The sequence below is a fragment of the Zingiber officinale genome, chromosome 11A (assembly GCF_018446385.1).
Source record: "Zingiber officinale cultivar Zhangliang chromosome 11A, Zo_v1.1, whole genome shotgun sequence".
Taxonomy (NCBI): Eukaryota; Viridiplantae; Streptophyta; class Magnoliopsida; order Zingiberales; family Zingiberaceae; genus Zingiber; species Zingiber officinale.
In genome coordinates this window covers 14251862-14269534 of record NC_056006.1, presented here as the reverse complement: position 1 = coordinate 14269534, position 17673 = coordinate 14251862, and the positions used below count along the sequence as shown (strand labels likewise).

Sequence of the window (17673 nt, the reverse complement as noted above, 5' to 3'; positions counted from 1 at the left end):
AAAAATTATTTAAAAACTCTTTTAAAATTATTGAAAAATTATTTTAAAAATTATTTAAAAACTCTTTTAAAAATCGTTTTAAAAATTATTTTAAAAATTAATTAAAAACTCTTTTAAAAATCATTTTAAAAATCATTTTAAATTTTTTTAGTAAACTCTTTTAAAAATTATTTTAAAAATTATTTAGAAAACTATTTAAAAATTCTTTTGAAAACCATTTTAAAAATTATTTAAAAATTACTTTTAAACTCTTTCAAAAATCAGTTTAAAAAAAAAGTCTTTTAAAAATTAAATCTTTTATAAATCATTTTGAAAAATTCTTCTTAATATTATTTTTCACTTTAATAAAATTTTGTTAACTTAAAAAAAAAAATTATTCTTATTGATTATTTAAACTTTAAAAATTATTATTTAGATTTTAAACTTTTTTTTTACCTTAAACATTATTTTAATCTTAAAATTATTTTTAAACTTAATTTAACCTAATTGAAAATTAAAACTTAATTAAAACTTAATATTGAAATTACAATTAAAATTTAAAATTTTAACTTAAACTTAAAACTTAAACCTAAATTAATCACTGATATTAATTTAAATCTAAAATCAAAACTAAATTGAACGTATGTTAATTGCCATTAAATAATTATAAAAATCATTTTAAAATCCTTTTAAACACTGTTTTAGAAATCCCTTAAAAATAATAATAATAATAATTCTTTTAAATTCATTTAAAACTTAGACACCTAGCTTAAAAACTTAAATTTCGTTAACTTTAACTTTAAACTTAATTATGTAATTAATAAGTAGAACTTAACTGTTTAAGTTTAACTTCATTTGAGAATTAAAATTGACTTGAAAATTAAACCTTACTTAACTGTGTCTAATAATTTTAACTCCATGCTAACTTCAAACTAAATTAATCCCACTTAAAAGGAAGAAAATAAAAAAAATAATTATAACTAACACTTTCATTGACCTAACTCAATCAATTAATATGAAATTTAAATTATTTTATTAAGTATTAAATTATTAAATCAAGTAAAAATTAATCAATAAATTATTGATAATGGCCAACTGTTTTTGATTTAATAAAGTTTATCTTATTAAACCTTAAGCTAAAGCTTAAGCACCTGAATCTAATATTAATTATTGATTAATCAAACTCAAATAAACAATTATATCAAGGATACAGAGATAAATATGTAAATAATATAAGTGTTACCAAATCCCCTAGAACACTTAGGTAGACAAATGTGTTAGGGCTTGAAATTTAACACACTCAAACCTTATCATTATATTAAGGGGGAGTAATAAATAAGGAGGATTAATAAATTAAAGGAGTATCAAATTCAGGGGAGGTTTATTTTTTTAATTATCTCCTTAAGTGTTATTTTTTAATCTTCTCTTTAAAATCTCTCTAGAAAATTCTACCTCAATTTTTTTTTAAAAAAAAATTCTACTTTAAATATTTTTAGCAAATATTTTTAAAATTTTATGTCAGGTTCAGGGGGAGGAATTAATTAAAATTTTCCCTTTATTTAAAATATTTTAAAATTTGTGTTTGAAAAATGGGTTCTTAAAAATTTCTTAAACCTATTTTTGAAAACTAACTCTTATAAAACTAAGTTGTTTTTAAGAATTGGGGTTTACTTTTTATTGAAAATTGATTTTGAAAATTAGATTTAACTTAGTTTTGAAAATTGAATTTAAAAATCTAGTTCTTAAAATTTGATTTTACTTAATTTTGACAATTTGATTTGACAAAATTAGTTTTGAAAATTACTATCAACTTAGTTTTGAAAATTATTTTAGAAAGTGATTTTTTAAAAAAAACTTATGTTTGAAAACTTGAATTTTTAACTTTGACCTTAAAAACTATACTTGAAAAATTAGCTATCTATTAAAATTACAAAGTTATAAATAAGCTATCTTTCAAGACTTAGTTTTTTTTCAAAGATTTAAGAAATAAAAGCAAAATAATCTATGTTTTAAACTCTCCCAGATTAACTTGACATTATTTCTTACTTTGTCTGAAGTCTATATTTATACTTACTTAATCCATGCTTACTTTTAATGAATGTCAAAGGGGGAGGGTTAGGTGGTTAAGTTAGCTAAACCAAACTGAAAATACAAACTAACTTAAAAACCACATAAATGCATGTTGTTACTTGTTTTTTTCTTGCATATGTTTTCACTAACTTAACCAGGTTGTCATTCCATCAAAAAAGAGGAGATTGTTGGTGTGGTTAGCACTAACGATTTAACCCAGGTTTTGATGAATGACAAATATGTTAAGCTAGGTTTGTCATTATCTAATGCTTTGATCGAGTATGCATGCTAAGTCTAGACAGGTCGACGGGCTGACCGAATGTCTGGTACGAAGTCCAAGCGGGTCGACGGGCTGACCGGATGCTTGGTGAGAAGTCCAGCTAGGTCGACGGGCTGACCAAATAGCTGGCACGAAGTCCAAGCGGGTTGACGGGCTGACCGGACGCTTGGCACAAAGTCCAGCTAGGTCGACGGGCTGACCGGATAGGTGGCACAAAGTCCAGATGGGTCGAAGGGCTGACTGAATGTCTGGCAGGTAAGTAAAGGTAAGTCACTAGAGGAGAGTGACTATGAGGACGCATCCTAGTTAAGGGACAGTAGGCGTCGGTCCAGTTTAGGTCCATTTTGGATCCCTAAATTGAGACCCTGACTAGGTTCTGATCTCAGGAAGACAGAACCTAACTCATAAATCTATATAAAATGTCTATACATATATTTTTCTAACTCTATTTTGTAGATACAAATATAGAGCTTCAAATTCTGCACGCGTAGCAACTGACAGAGCTTGATTCAAAGTTCGGAGTCAAAAGTTATGACCTTCGGAAGATGACTGTGTCAAACAAGTAGTTGGAGACGACTCGGATCAGCCAGATTCGAACTCTCCTCATCTGATCCGAATTTTTGGGATCTGATAAGCTCTGGAGACCCTTCCAAAGGGCTATAAAAGGAGGGGGTGATCAAGCTTCAAGGATACAACTCTCAGAACGAAGAATCTGCTTCCTTGTGCTCCTATTGCGCTGCGATCTCCGACAAGCTTTTCCTTTCTGTTCTAAGTCTTTTTATTGTCGGTAATTTTTCCTTATTAGCAATATTGTACTTAACTTGTAATCTATATTTCGAATTGCTAGTGAATTGCCCAATGAAAGTACTCATGGAGTACGGGCCTTCGAGTACGAGTCGTCACAGGCTCCGAACGAAGTAAATCCACTATGTTCAATTTTCTTATTTCGCTGTGTTTATACTCGTTATTTTTCAAATCGATATTCACCCCCCCTCTATCGACGTTTCACGATCCAACAATTAGTATCAGAGCCCGGACTGACAGAAGGTTTAACCGCCGACTGTGCACAAGAGCTATGGTCTGATTGAGCCATGTGGGTACAATATTGACCTCGAACAAAGAAAGTGGGGGCTCCTATGTTCAGATCAAGAGAACCAGACACCAAGCAGGAAGTCCTAGTTGCGACTAGGCAAGGAAGTCCTAGTAGGTCGGGTGGACCGAGGGGAAGGAAGACCTGGTGGGTCGAGGATTGGACGTGAGAAGCCTATGGTCCTTTGTTTGAGGGGGGGATTGTTGGGGTTGCAAGGTTACAAACATAGTCCCATATTGGAAACACATGGGAAAGATCATGGGTTTATAAGAGAAAAGATATCTCCATTGGCATGAGGCCTTTTGGAGAGAGCCCAAGAGCAAAACCATGAGAGCTTAGGCCCAAAGTGGACAATATCATGCTATTGTAGAGATATCTAAATTCTTTTCGATCCTACACTTAGGATTTCCCTTCCCGAGTATATTTCTCTCGCACTCAGACCCTCACGACTCACTTGACTATTCCTCGCAAGCTTAACCTCTTGCTTTTAAACCTCCTTCTTTTGGCTCTCATCCCTCGAATATATTCAAGCCCGTGGCTTGTTCTAATGGCATCATTCACGTATGTCTCGAAATATGCTTCTCTCGGCTTGTCCTTACTGCCTTGTCCACGATCCCTCGGATGTTCCATTCTTCACCGGACTCGAAGCAAACAAGCTAGGTCATATGTGTATCCTGTAAATCCACACAACTCAAATACACATATCAAATACAAGGGTAAATCTAACTTAAATCCTTTGCCCAAATTAAACATCAAAACTCATGGTCACACCGGACCCTCAAGATTGCTTATAACAATCTTCCCCTTTTTGATATTTAACAATATGTTTAAATTAGGAAAAATATAATATCAATCAACTATGCTAATGAAATAGCCAACATGCATTGAAACATATCATAAGGCTCCCCCTACACCTAATCTCCCCATTGAGCTAGGAATTTCTCACTGTAAAAGTATTTAAGGTTTTCCACTTAAACCTTACTCCCCCCCCCCCTTTGCCTAATATCAAAAAGCTTCCAACAATATCCCAATTATTAGACTCTTATACCTCTAATGACCATAATTATCATGCATTAATACCCCATAAGATGACATACATGTATACCATCCTTTTGGTCACTATTTGTTGCTAAAAAGTACTTTCAGACTGTATTAGTTGATGACCCTAGACCCCGGTCAACTGCTCTCATAGAACCTATTTGGTCCTACAGAATCAATCTCACAAAATCATTCTGTGTTCGATGAATAATGCTACCAGTCGACTGGTCTCTGCATAAGTCGACTGTCACCCTTTTTTTCAGTCCAAAGTACATTCTGAACCCAATTTTTTAAATGCACCAAAAAGTTCATAGATCTCTAAAAATTTCTAAATTTTGTGGAGAGGTTTGTTTTATCCGTGTCTACTTGAAAAATATATATTTAAAAATATATATGTCTCAGATCTCAAGATTGACACAAAATCTAAAACTATCTAAATAATTTAATTGAACCTTGACCTAAAGTCCTAATTTTGACTTTCTCTTGATGTATCTTCCCATACTACAATAATGCATATATATATATATATATATATATATATATATATATATATATAAAAAGCCAATTTTCATGCAATATGAGTCTAATGTCATATTTTCATGCATGAAACATCCCATTTGTGTCAATTCCCTTTATTTGAGACTCAAGTCCGTCTACAAATTACTTTGACACATTTCGTGACTCATCTAGAATCCCAAGCAATGTCCACTTGAGACTCATTGGCCATGGGTCCCAAATTGACTTTTTGAACTCTCCCTAGAGCTCTTAACCTTAGACACCTCATCCTTGTCATAATCATATGTAACTCTTGCATATTTCTTCTCATTGGCCTTGGATGACTCTCTCTCTTTCCCTTGGTTGCTCCTCCCATGCCATTATCATGTGTCACCCTAACATATGATCTCTTTTTGGCCTTGGAGGGACTAGATTGGTATCCTAAACCCGATCTATCATTGTTGGGTCTTTGGCTACCTAACACCATACCTAAACCCTTAGATCCAACATTGAATCTCTCTAGGATTTTTCCAAATTATCAAGTTTTACCTTCAAACCTTGATTTTCCTTTTCTAGGTTCCTAATTCTAAATTCTTGTTGTCCACCTTGGACATTCATAGACCTAGCCTTCTTTCTAGGCATGTGTCTCCCCTTCTTGGAATTTTTGCCTAGGTTCTCCATTACCTTCTTCTCCTTAGGTAATGAAAATCTAACTTGTCTAGGTCTATCATGCATAGGTACCTTAGGATGAATTTTGAAATTTATCCTACTTCTATCATGATACCTAAAGCCAAAATTCTTCATTGTTATATAATGATAATCATTATCTATCCTAGCATACATGGGAAAATAATAATTTGAATTACAATTCAAATTAGGGTATGCCTCCCTTACCTTTAAAGTTCCCCCTTGACTTGAACTTCTTTTCTTCTCCCATTTCTTTAAATGAGCTAGCTTCTTAATTTCCCTCTTCTTAAGGCAATTGGTATGGTTGTGACCTTTCTCTCCATACGTGAAACACATAATGCACATTCTCCTCCTTTTGTCTTCTTCATTCCTACAACCCATATTAGTATCTAAAACAACTTGAATGAGTTTAGGATTTACCTTCTTCTTACCAATTGGATGTCACGCCCTAGGTAATCTGTAACACCCCAAATTTCATGATCTGGAGTCCTAAAAGTCTTTATAAAAATCTAGAAATGCTTTAGAAATACTCTAGAGATTTTTAGAAATTTTTAGAAATTTTTAGAGTATTTTTACACAATTTTTGGAGGTCGTTTGGTATTTTTACTAAACGAAAGAAGTTTCGGCAAAAATATTGTTTAAGCCGAGATTCGAACCATGGACCTCGAGTTAAGCAGAGGTTCGTTTAACCAACAGACCAGCCGCGGGTTTGTTAATAAAACCCGAACCAAATAGCATATAAGTTATAGTTGATAACAGAAATAGTTAGGTATTATAAAGGGAGATAAAGAGGGAATTTAGGGGATTATTTACTGAGACCTAATCTCCTCTCTCGCTCGCGAACGGCGTGCGGCGGCTTCTCTCGGGCGGAAATGAAGAAGGGGGTTAGGGCAGCTTCTCCAGCGGCCGGCCAAGGGAGATCTCCGAGAGGTCTTCACAAATTCGTGACCGGTTCGTCGAGAGGAGCACGCGGATGCAAGGAATCGCCGGATTTGGAGCTCAACCGAACCCTAGAAGCAAATTTTCCGGCTGGGAGTCCAAGAAACCAAGGTGAGTTGCTACTCACCTGCAGTAGGAGTTGTTCCGAGCTTTGTTTTCTCCTTCTTTGCTTTGAAACATGCTGTACTGAGATTTGAGTTTGCTAAGAGTTTTTGATTCCTTTCTTTGTTTCCGGAAGGCTGTATAAATCGGGATTCCTAGAGCAATAAGGGTAGTTCTTGAATCTTTAGTTCGACCTTTATTTCCTGTAAAATGTGAGGCTTTTGAAGTTCTGCCGCAGCATGTTTTGGCCTAAAAGTTCTCTGTTGCTTTATGAAAGTGTCGGTGGTGAACATGTTTACATGGAATTTTAGTTTCAGTAGGTTTCAAATTTATTGTAGTTAGATTTCTCTTGTTAAAACATGCTGTTCGGAATTTAGTGTTGTAGTTTAGTTAATTTTGGCTTTCTCTTGTCATTGCTGCCGTAGCTAGCTTAAGAGAATTCAGATGTGGATCCAAATCCTTTTGTTCATGAATTCTTGTGGGCATGATCAGTAAATTAGAAGGGTTACAGATTTCAGATTCCTGTTGTCGGGCAAGGAACAAGAAAGAGTTTAGTTTTCTTTTAAAGCATATAGTTTGATTTTGTAGTTTACTGCAGAATGGTATGTTATGTTACAATACATGAAGAACAGTTATGTTTTCCTAGGTTTTCAGTAGCAAATCTTTGTTTAGTTGCAAGGTGTGCACAATGTCACAATGTGGGTGAAGATGCCGTGGGATACTTGATTGTAGTTTAGTTCTTAAAGTATGTAATTAAAGGTACTGCAGATTTTTGGTTAGTAGTATAGCACAGTTTTTGTTAAGCATGATAGGGCAGAATGTTATGTGGAATTTAGTAACATAGTATGCAGATTTTGTTAAGCTTATAATATGCAGAATTTAGTAGTATAGTGCAGAATTTTAGTATAGTTAGATCTCTTTGTATGCTTAAGTTGTTTTACTTTCACAGCATGCTTAAGTTGTTCTAGTTTCCTATTTGCTATTGGAATAACATGAGCAGTTCTATTTTTATAGCATGCAGATTTTTATAAGTAAAGTATGCAGATTTTTAATAAGCAGATTTTCATAAGTATTGCATGTAGATTTTAGATAAGCTTAGTATGCAGATTTTGATAAACTTAATATGCAGATTTTTATTAAGCATTACATGCAGATTTATGTTAAGCTTTGTATACAGATTTTCAGTACGTAGAGTGTGTTCTAGTGCACCCCAAGTGCTTGATAAAATGCTTAGCTCAATATAATGCTACAGTAGGCATTTTAATAGCTCAGTAAATGCAGTAGAAGCATTTAAAATAACTTATTTAGTCTTGCTTCAGCTTATATGGGACTACGGTCCAATGGGTGGGCTCCCCCAGTCGCCTCTAGGTTCAGATAACCTAGTTCTAGGTTTAGATAACCTAGTAAAAGCAAGATAAGTTAATTAGCTTATAATCCATTATTTTACTTTCAGCAGTGGCACTGTACTGGATTAGATATCCATTGGGTTGGGCTCCCACAGTCGTCCCTAGGTTTAGATAACCTAGTAAACCCTACTAGACTCGGAACTTGCAATCCCGGGTTTAGTTAGGGATGCGCGCACAGCAAGTACAGTTGCCGGGCCCATCAGCAGCATGATTATTATTTTAATCTATTATGTAAATAGTTTTCAAAACTTCACAAATTAGTTATGTGAATACAAGTTAGACTCAGTTTAGCATTAATTAGTTCAGCTTAGGTATCAATTCAGTTTCTTATTGATACACATGATAGTTCTATGATTAGCTTTACATGTTAGCTTTTCAGTTAGTTCCTTTGCTATTTATGAGCATGATTAGCTATACATGTTTAGTATTTCAGTTAGCATGATTCCTTTGCTATTTATGAGCATGAGTAGCTATACATGTTTAGTTTTTCAGTTAGTTGATTTCTTTGCTATTTATGAGCATGAGTAGCTATACATGTTAGTTTTCCAGTTAGTTGATTTCTTTGCTATTTATGAGCATGAGTAGCTTTACATGTTAGCATTCAGTTTTAGCATGTTTTTATTTATATGCATGCATATCGAGTTTTTGTGAGTAGGATAGCGCTCACTAAGCTTTTAGCTTATAGATACTATTTTCCTCCTACTGCAGATAAAGGAAAAGCTAAAGTATAAGGAAGAAGGCGACAAGGAGATGCTGTGACGGTGTGTGATGTGTGGACTATGGAGATCCTTGAGACTTAGCTAAAGAACTCACTTAGTTTAAGAATTTGTTTAGTTTAATTTCTTATTAAGTTGATAAGAAAATTTTGTAGTAAGAAGTTATGTTTCCGCTTTTCATTACTTACATGATTTGATTTATTAAACTGCGTGGTTGTGAAAATATATGTTCCAGCCGCCTGTGGCTGAGTATACTCTGTATGTATTTACGGATATGGTCACCGGTACAGGGGAGACTCTGCCGAAATTTTTCGGTAGGGTTTCCATGTGATTTTTTTATCATACCGGTTAAGTAGAGTTAGTAGTCAAGTAACGGTCATCCTTAGAGTGTAGTAGTAGTAAGAAGGGTGGTCGTTACATAATCCCTGCTAGAAGAAATTTCAGCAACATCTCCCCTGTACGGTGGACAATATGAAACTTGACTACATCAATCCAGATACCTCGGCCAACACGGCCGGAACATATGGATAATAACAATAAAAATAATCAAACACCCACGCAGTTTAATAGTAAAACATTAACCTAAGCAACGATAAGATAATCATTTCAAATCACCTACTCAAATACACCCATAAAGCACAAATCTGATATCCTACTCAACTACACCCATAAAACACAAATCTGATATCCTACTCAACTACACCCATAAAACATAAATCATCAGCATGCATCTAAACGAAAACCCATCGAGAATAAGAAATCATACAAGACCCCAAATGTCAAAAGATACAAGTATGAAACATAGTCTATAACATAATAAGGAAATCGAAATGTGTGAACTCGTCGCGACTCGCAATGGTGGGGGACTAGTGACTGGAGATCTCCGGACAGCCTACACCTGAAATAGTAATAATGGGGTGTGAGTCCAACACTCAGCGAATACCTAGTTGACATGCATAGTAAATAATAATCAGCAGTAATAAATAGGCGTACAGTCTCCTGAATATATATAAAGGAACAATGCAAAACTGAAATAAAGGGGAGAGACTGTACTAACCAGGACCTGGTATAGGAATATCAAGGTCGTCAGACCTAGAGTATCGTAAATCCTATATGCATGTCAAACAATGCATTCATCCAATATGCAGCATATAAAGTACAACAAACACAAACAATAAATGCATATAATGCATATGATGTCATAACATGTCCTGGTCACCCCTGACGCCAGTCAGTCATCTCATACACGATGGTGAGACCGAGTGGGTAGGGCTGTGATAACCGTGCACTCTGTCATCACTGCTCATGATGAGTGACCGAGTGGACGGGATACTGTCGGAGTACACCTATCCTCCTACCCCAAATCATAAGTGGGGGAGCACAATGCTCTCATCTCCTTGAGCTAGTCCAGAGTAGGGATCCCTGCCGACTACCACGTTGCGTCACACTACCCATGAGCAGATCAACGAAGCCAAACAGAGCAAAATCCGTCTGCCGGCTACCAAACTGCGTCACTAGACCAGCGGAGCTTAATAGAGTAGAACTATCTGCCAGCTACCACACTGCGTCACCAGACCAGTGGAGCCTAACAAAGCAGAACTCCCACACACCCTACCTGATATACCACTAACCCATGAGTGGTGGTGTGTGCAGATCCATGTAATTGGCGATGTGCTCAATAATAATAGAGTCGACTATCACACAGCATGCAATCATGCGAGATGGTGCATGACATTAAGCATCCTATCTACCTCCATAAAAAACATGTACCATATACGAAGATCAAATAATATGATCTAGGTACACAGGTCAGGTATGGTATCTAACCAATCCGGTATATCATAGAGCATGGCATGTCACTACCTCTATAACATAAATAGTAAACAGGGCATGAACGCTAAACAAGTAACAAACAAAACATGCTCGGAAAACAAATAGTGACATGCCGATGCAGATATAAACATATTTAGTACTACTTGTTAAAATCTACTAAACATATCAACAAGACATATCAAAATAGATAGGTCAAGGTACCCGCCTCCAATGTAGATCGAGCTAATCAACCTCTATGTCGATGTGCTCGTCCCGAATCCGAATCCTGTAATAAATCATACGATTTAGCTAAGTTTATTATAAATAAAATAGCTAAACCAAAAAATCTAAATCTAAATAAAAACTATGTTTTTATTTCCATTGGATTGTCCATATTTTCCTGCATAGCTAATCTCAGTATGAGTAAATCCAACTCGATTAGCTAATCCTATTAAACCAGGAAACCTTAATCCATTGATCAATTACCCAATAATCAATCCATCCCTAAATTATCAATCTACTACATAATGAATCAAACCAATCCAAACAACTCACCCAATTCAGTATTTAACTTAACACAAAACTTACCCAAATTTTTCGATACCCCAACGCTGCTCTAATCTTGAAGAATTTACTGCCGAAACCAGAGAAGCTACTAGGGGAAAAACAGTGACAAGTACCACAGTCATCAGCCAACAATTCAGCACAAACATTCCTATCAAAATCTAAATACCCAAGTTTGCCTTACCTAACTCGACTTCCTTCCTCTCTAGTAATAGCTTACTGTTGCTAGCAGTGGTCAGCAAGGGTGACAAGGCTCAAATCCAGCAGCTAGGTATGGCACATACCTCCAACCAATACCCCTAAATTTCGTCCGCAAGGAAGAAGGAGTCCAAGCTCTGATTAGGGGAAAATAGCAAGAACTGATCCAAAATCTCCCTCCTAGTGTAGAACAGGAAGAAGGTCATGGATCAGAACATCAATAACGTAATTTCAGAAACCCAAATCTTACCTTCAACTGAGACTTCTATCACAGCAAGGAAGGGAAAATCCAAGATCCTTGGAACCCTAGTTGCCTCTTCACGCCGGCGATCGAGTGGAATTACAAGAGGTGAGGGTAGCAGCGCTCAGGCGTGAAATCAGCAGAGGTTGGAATCGCCCGATCCGGTGGTCAGATGTGGCGCAGAGGGAAGAAGGGAGAGCGGCAGTGGCGTCGAGGTTGGCTAGGGCATGGACCGGCGGTGGCTCGGTGGAGGAGGAGAGAAAGGGAAACTTGGGGTGCCGGCACAGAGAGAGGAAGAGAAGGCTCGGTATTCCTTGGCCGACCGTTTTGTATGCAAGGGAAGGAGAGGAAACGCCTCGGCGCGCGTCGGTTTGGGGAAGAAGAGAAACGGCCGGAGGTGAGGGCTCGGGCACGCGGGAAAGAGGAGAAGGGAAACGACGAAAATGAGGAAAAAAAGAAAAAGAAAAGGAAATAAAAAAAAACATTTTCTCGTTCAAATGGGGTAGCCTAAACAGGCTTTCTCGGGGTCCAATTTTATACCCGTAAACTCATCCATATGATATCCGAGAAATTCCAGAAAAATTTTAAAAAATTTTGAAAAATCCCCTTATGGTGATTCGCCCATTTTCAATATTTTACATTGGAAACCTACTCTTGTAGTGTCCCTTCTCATTGCAACCGAAACACACGATGTGGTCTTTTGACTTGACTTTGGTGGAGATGCTTGTAAGGTTGACTTCCAAGACTTCCTCTTCACTTATCTTGGATTCTTCTTCAACCCTTGAAGATATGGATGACACTTCCTCATCTTTCTTCTTCTTGGAAGTTGAACACATGTCAACTTTCGGTTACTCCTCCTCCACTTGAACCACTACATCCATTTCCTCGAATTTTTCTTCTTCATATGTAGGCTTAGGTTCTTCACCTAGAATCATTTTAAAAAATATTTAAAAAACCTACACTACAAGAAAAAGCCTCATAGACATCGGTGGAACAACAACAGTTTTAAGCAAAAACCGATGTCTTTGAGTATTTTACACCGGTTTTTCCAAAAATCGGTGTCTATAAGCGCAGATTTTTGCTCATAGACATCGGTTTTTTAGCCGATGTCTATGAGCGCCTTTTTTTTTTGTTAATAGACATCGGTTTTAACAGCAGTTTTTAAAACCCGATGTTAATGAACAAAAAAAAAATAATTTAATTTTTCCACCAGCCAAAATTTATAACACTTCACAAAGTTCCCTCCAAACCTAAACCAATATCGCGCCCCTTCTCTCAGCCTAAACCTAAACCTAAATCTCCGACCATCTCTCTCAGCCTCATCTCCCTCTTCCCTTTCCTGGATCTCTTCCCCTTCCTGGATCGACGCACCTTAGGATCAAAACCACCTGCTTCGATCCTAAGCAAAATCGCAGTATAAATCGTTCCATTCTGCCTCCTCGTCCGATCCTCTCTTCCTCCTCCTCCTCCTCCTTCCTCTCTTCGCTCTTCCCGGCTAAGGTAGGGGCCGACAAGATCCGAACAGCTAGAGGACGCCCACGACCACCATGGCACGGTTGGTCGGCAACATGAGGGAATCCGAAGGAAGAGAGAACAACACCGAGATCTCTGATCTTGTGTAAAGGGGTCTCCTTCTTCTGAAGCAGAGAGATCGAGTGCAGTACAAGAATAACGAAGTATGTCTGCCTGTTAAAACCCTAAAATTACAGGCATAAAGGCTCTCCGTGCTTCATTTTCTCCTTCTCGGCCTCTTCGCTCGCTGGGTACACGGTCAAAACCTCTCGTTTCCTCTTTTCATTCTTCTTAATCGTCTGATTGCTAAAGGTTGAGGATGGGGTTTGGGGTTAACCTCTCTATAAAGTGCCGAAGCCTTTTCTTTTCCCCCGACTTTCTCCTTCTCGCGACTTCAGACTTCACGCGACCGAGACCGGCGATTTCTTCTTCTCTCGGTGGCGCCGGCGAAGAGCGGACCTTGGAGCGTTGAGAGGAAGAGAGGTTAGTTACAGCTGAACCTTCTTTCTCCCCGATCCCTTCCTCCCTTCTCTGATCTCGGTGAACAACGGCGACGGATCTCGATTGGTGGATTTCGCCGGCTGTCGGGAGGGAACCAAGGGCATCGGCGTTGGATCAGGCCAGCATCGATTGTTTGGAGGAGGTAACAACCCTTGTTCCTTCCCGATCTCTGTCCTTGTTCGTCGGCAAGAACAAGTCGTTGCCCTAACTTCGATCTTGGAGGTAAGGGTTTGGTTTTGGTTGTGAATTCGAACCTTGATCCTTTCTAGTGTTGATTCAGGTGGTTCTTTCTGGGAAGCAGAGACTGGTATTTTGGTCCCGGCCACCACAGCTCTGTTGGATGATCGTCTCCGGTGATTGAAGGGTGCAGAGGTAATGAGGTCGATCTGTTGTTGTTGTTAACAGGTTGTTTTGATGACTTCTTGTTATTCTTTCTTCTTGATCCGGCTAGTGAAGATGCACTATGTAATGTTCTGTTTGTAGGGGATTGAGGTACGGTTTAGTTCTTGTTCCTTACCCTTGTGCGATCATTAGTTGCAGTAGATGTTACCTAATGAATCCTGTGTGTTTTGAGCTGGATCCACGGCAGAGTCAATAAGAATTTGTTTGTTCTGGTGTTGGAGGTTAAGGGTATGATGTGTTACTAGTTAACAAGGATAAGAGTTGTTATATTGGGTAATTGAATGTTGTAAATAAAGATTAACCTGAATCTGAAATGGTTTCAGTGACATTTAGGTTTCATGTTAGGTGATTATGGAAGATTGTAACCTTGAAGATCTAATGGGAATTTAGATATTGGATGGTTTAGGTTAGAATATAAATTTAATATGGTTATGTTAAAAGAAGGGAGCCGTACCTATGGTTAGCGTTTCTTTTGTATGTTCATTTCCTCCAGGTTTTTGTAATTTAATTTCCACCCTCTAGGGTTTTTTTTTTTAATTCAGTTTTCGATGCCTAATTCCACCCTGCTTCTTTCTGACATACATTTACACATTGTTTCAGAGGATGCGATGTGCTTATTTTAGATACTGGATTGGGAAGTGCAGAGAATCAAGCAAGGGTCAAGGAGTTGCTTCATGTGGAGGAATCAAAACTAGAGGAGGATGAGGGTAAGTGTTTTTACTCATAATATTATTTTAGTTTCTGTTCAGATCAGTTGGCACTCGATTCTGTGCTTTAGGAAATACCACTCCAGCAGTGAGATGGGTTCGAGATGATAAATATGATTGCATCCGATTAAAGCATTGCAAGGTGAGCTATATTCACTGTGTATCCCCCCTTCAGAGTACATATGTATTTGTATAGTAATTAATTTCAATATAGGCACATCAAATTACCTTAATTGTTTCTAGACATAGACTTAATCCTTTGGATTACTTTATTTTAATTGGTAGAGTATTTGCCACTACCTTTCTATTATTCATTCTTTTGCTTTGCAGGTTGTGACAAAAATTGATTGGCATCGGAAAGGAGACTATTTCACTACTGTCATTCCTAGTGATATCCTAATTATGAATTTTAGTTGTACTTATTTTTATTCATTCCTAGTGCCTATTTTATATCTCAGTTTTGTTTCTTTCTTTTTTCTAATACACACTGACAAATTGGAAATATATAAAAATCATGACATTATACCTAGTTACCTAGCCTTTGAGGCTGGAATCAGGATGAAACCTAAAGTGCCCTGAAAAGTTTAGGCATACCAAATTCTCTCAGTTTAATGACAGAGGTCAGTTGTGTTGCAAACTTTGTTGTTTTCCTTGTTTTTCATTTACCGCGTCTAGATTAAGAAACTATGGCTTTCTAACTCAAATAAAAATTGCAATTCCTGCCTATCTTAGACCTAACATTAACTTATTAATTAAACAGGTGTTTTAGATTGTAAATTTCATCCGAGGCAGCCATGGCTATTCACAGTTGGAGCAGATTCTGTCATTAAACTGTATTGCCACTAATGATAGATTCTCCAGGAAACTTTGAAGAATCTCCTCGAGTCAAGATACGTGAGTACTTGCTGATCCTACATGAATACGGTAGCAAGTTCATGTTCTTTGCTTGATAATTTATTCTTTTTTGACCAATTCATTTCCGCAAACCCCTTACCTGTAAGCACCAACTAGTATCCTTATTGTCAAGAATTAATTTTATCAACGACTTATAAGTTTGGTATGCATATTTCTTATGATGTTGAACCTTGACTTTGAGACACATGATGGCTTTGTTTTATTTTTTTTGTTGAATTTTCTATCCTGTAAGTTTCAACTCCACTAGTATCATGTTTCCATAGATGATGCTGTCTTAGATGTTGGAGTCGTGACTCATTCTTTATACTGATGTTTCTGTGTGGAATTTTCCCAGTTGTCCTGTTCATTGTTTGATGTTTCTGTGTGTGTTGTAGCTGAATTTGGTTGTAGCTTCTGCAAGCTTTCTTCACTTTCTTCCCTCCACTATCTGTTAACAAGTTTGATCTTTACAATTCAGTTATAAGAACAAACAATATGACCAAAGGTTGACAGCTTTGCTTCATCCTTTTTACATTTCAGTATGTGGATGAAAGCAAATATGTACTGATGTACCTAAATGGATTTACAAAAATATCTTTGAAATGTTTTGTCATACAGATATGGCATCTAGTATAATTTTTTCCAACTTGATTGTTGCATTATCATATAATGAGATTAGGTGCACAGCTTGCAGTCAGTTTATTGTTTTTGCTAAAGATCATTGCTAGTAGGCCGACAAAAGACAGGTCTAAAATGAAGCCTAAGAAAACATGCTTAAGATGATATTTTAAGATTTTCTAAACATTGGATCGTTGCGGAAGGTTGTGATTGGCACGGCAAGTGTTCTAAAATGAAGCCAAAGAAAATGGGGGAGAAAATAAGGTTCGGCTTGAGGAATTTATGCAATAAAGCAGTTTTATATTTGATTCCTTCTTTAATTATATTGCGTGTGTTCCTAAGCTGCAACCTATTAATAATTTTAGTTTTATAATGTTCTTTGCCACTACCTTTCTATTATTCATTCTTTTGCTTTGCAGGTTGTGACAAAAATTGATTGGCATCGGAAAGGAGACTATTTCACTACTGTCGTTCCTAGTGATATCCTAATTATGAATTTTAGTTGTACTTATTTTTAGTCATTCCTAGTGCCTATTTTATTCCTAGTCACCTTATTTCAATGACAAGAACAAGGGTTCTCATGGCCAATATGTGTCTATTAATGGGATTTTCAATGTCTTGCTTACCACGCTAATCCTACTTCTGATTGGATTTGCAGCTTCAAGATATCAAACTCTACACCTTCTATATGGAGCTAGATTTGCAAAAGCCATATCCAACTCGAGGAAGTGACTTATTGACATGGGAGGTAGGTGTACCTCTTTAGTTCCGCTTTTAACCAAATATCCCTATAAAGATTCATTTGTGTGCTCTTAACATATCTATTCCTACAACGTTGTTATCTAGGATTAGCATTTATTTTGTTAAATGTGATTTATGCACCTATAATTATTCTGGTGAAGTTAGCATTCTATTAAACTAGATTATGACCTTTGCAGAGAACTTATTGGTAACCAAGGACTTTGTGAAGATAGCAAATTTTGGCCTTGCTCGTGAAGTTCATTCGAAGCCACCATTCACAGAATAGGTTTCAACACGCTGGTAAGCATGTTTATGACAAGCACTTGTGATCTTATATTTTTTATTTGATACATGTACACATTTGTTTTAGTTATTTGACATATGGTGGATTTATGTGTTTTTACAGTTTACAAATCTCAAGTACTACAGAGTTGAAATTGATGAAGTGCAGTTCGAGTGGGCTGAATGCATGCTAGATTACATTTGAAGTGCGGTTCGACCTTGATGTGTTAAAAGAATGTTCTACCTTGATTTTGATATCTATTAGCTAGCTTTTGATGTAAAAAAAATGTTTGGGTATTTTATGGATATTGTTGTAGGAAGATTATTTATATAATTTGTGAATATTTGTGTATTTTATGGATATTATTGAATGAAGAATATTTGTACAATTTATGAATA

General features: G+C 36.6%; 1 long non-coding RNA gene across 4 annotated transcripts; it reads left to right on the top strand.

The window, feature by feature from the left end:
- Nucleotides 1-13543: 13543 nt before the first annotated feature.
- LOC122032546 lies at nt 13544-17426 on the top strand. 4 transcript variants are annotated; one of them, XR_006126128.1, is made up of 9 exons: nt 13701-13772; nt 13911-14002; nt 14633-14739; nt 14811-14881; nt 15070-15359; nt 15500-16515; nt 16671-16999; nt 17190-17292; nt 17399-17426. It is a non-coding gene; the product is annotated as an uncharacterized LOC122032546 (long non-coding RNA). The 4 variants fall into 4 exon arrangements; XR_006126126.1 differs by lacking the exon at nt 13701-13772 and adding an exon at nt 13544-13612 and having other exon boundaries at nt 15500-16999; XR_006126125.1 differs by having other exon boundaries at nt 15500-16999.
- Nucleotides 17427-17673: the final 247 nt, after the last annotated feature.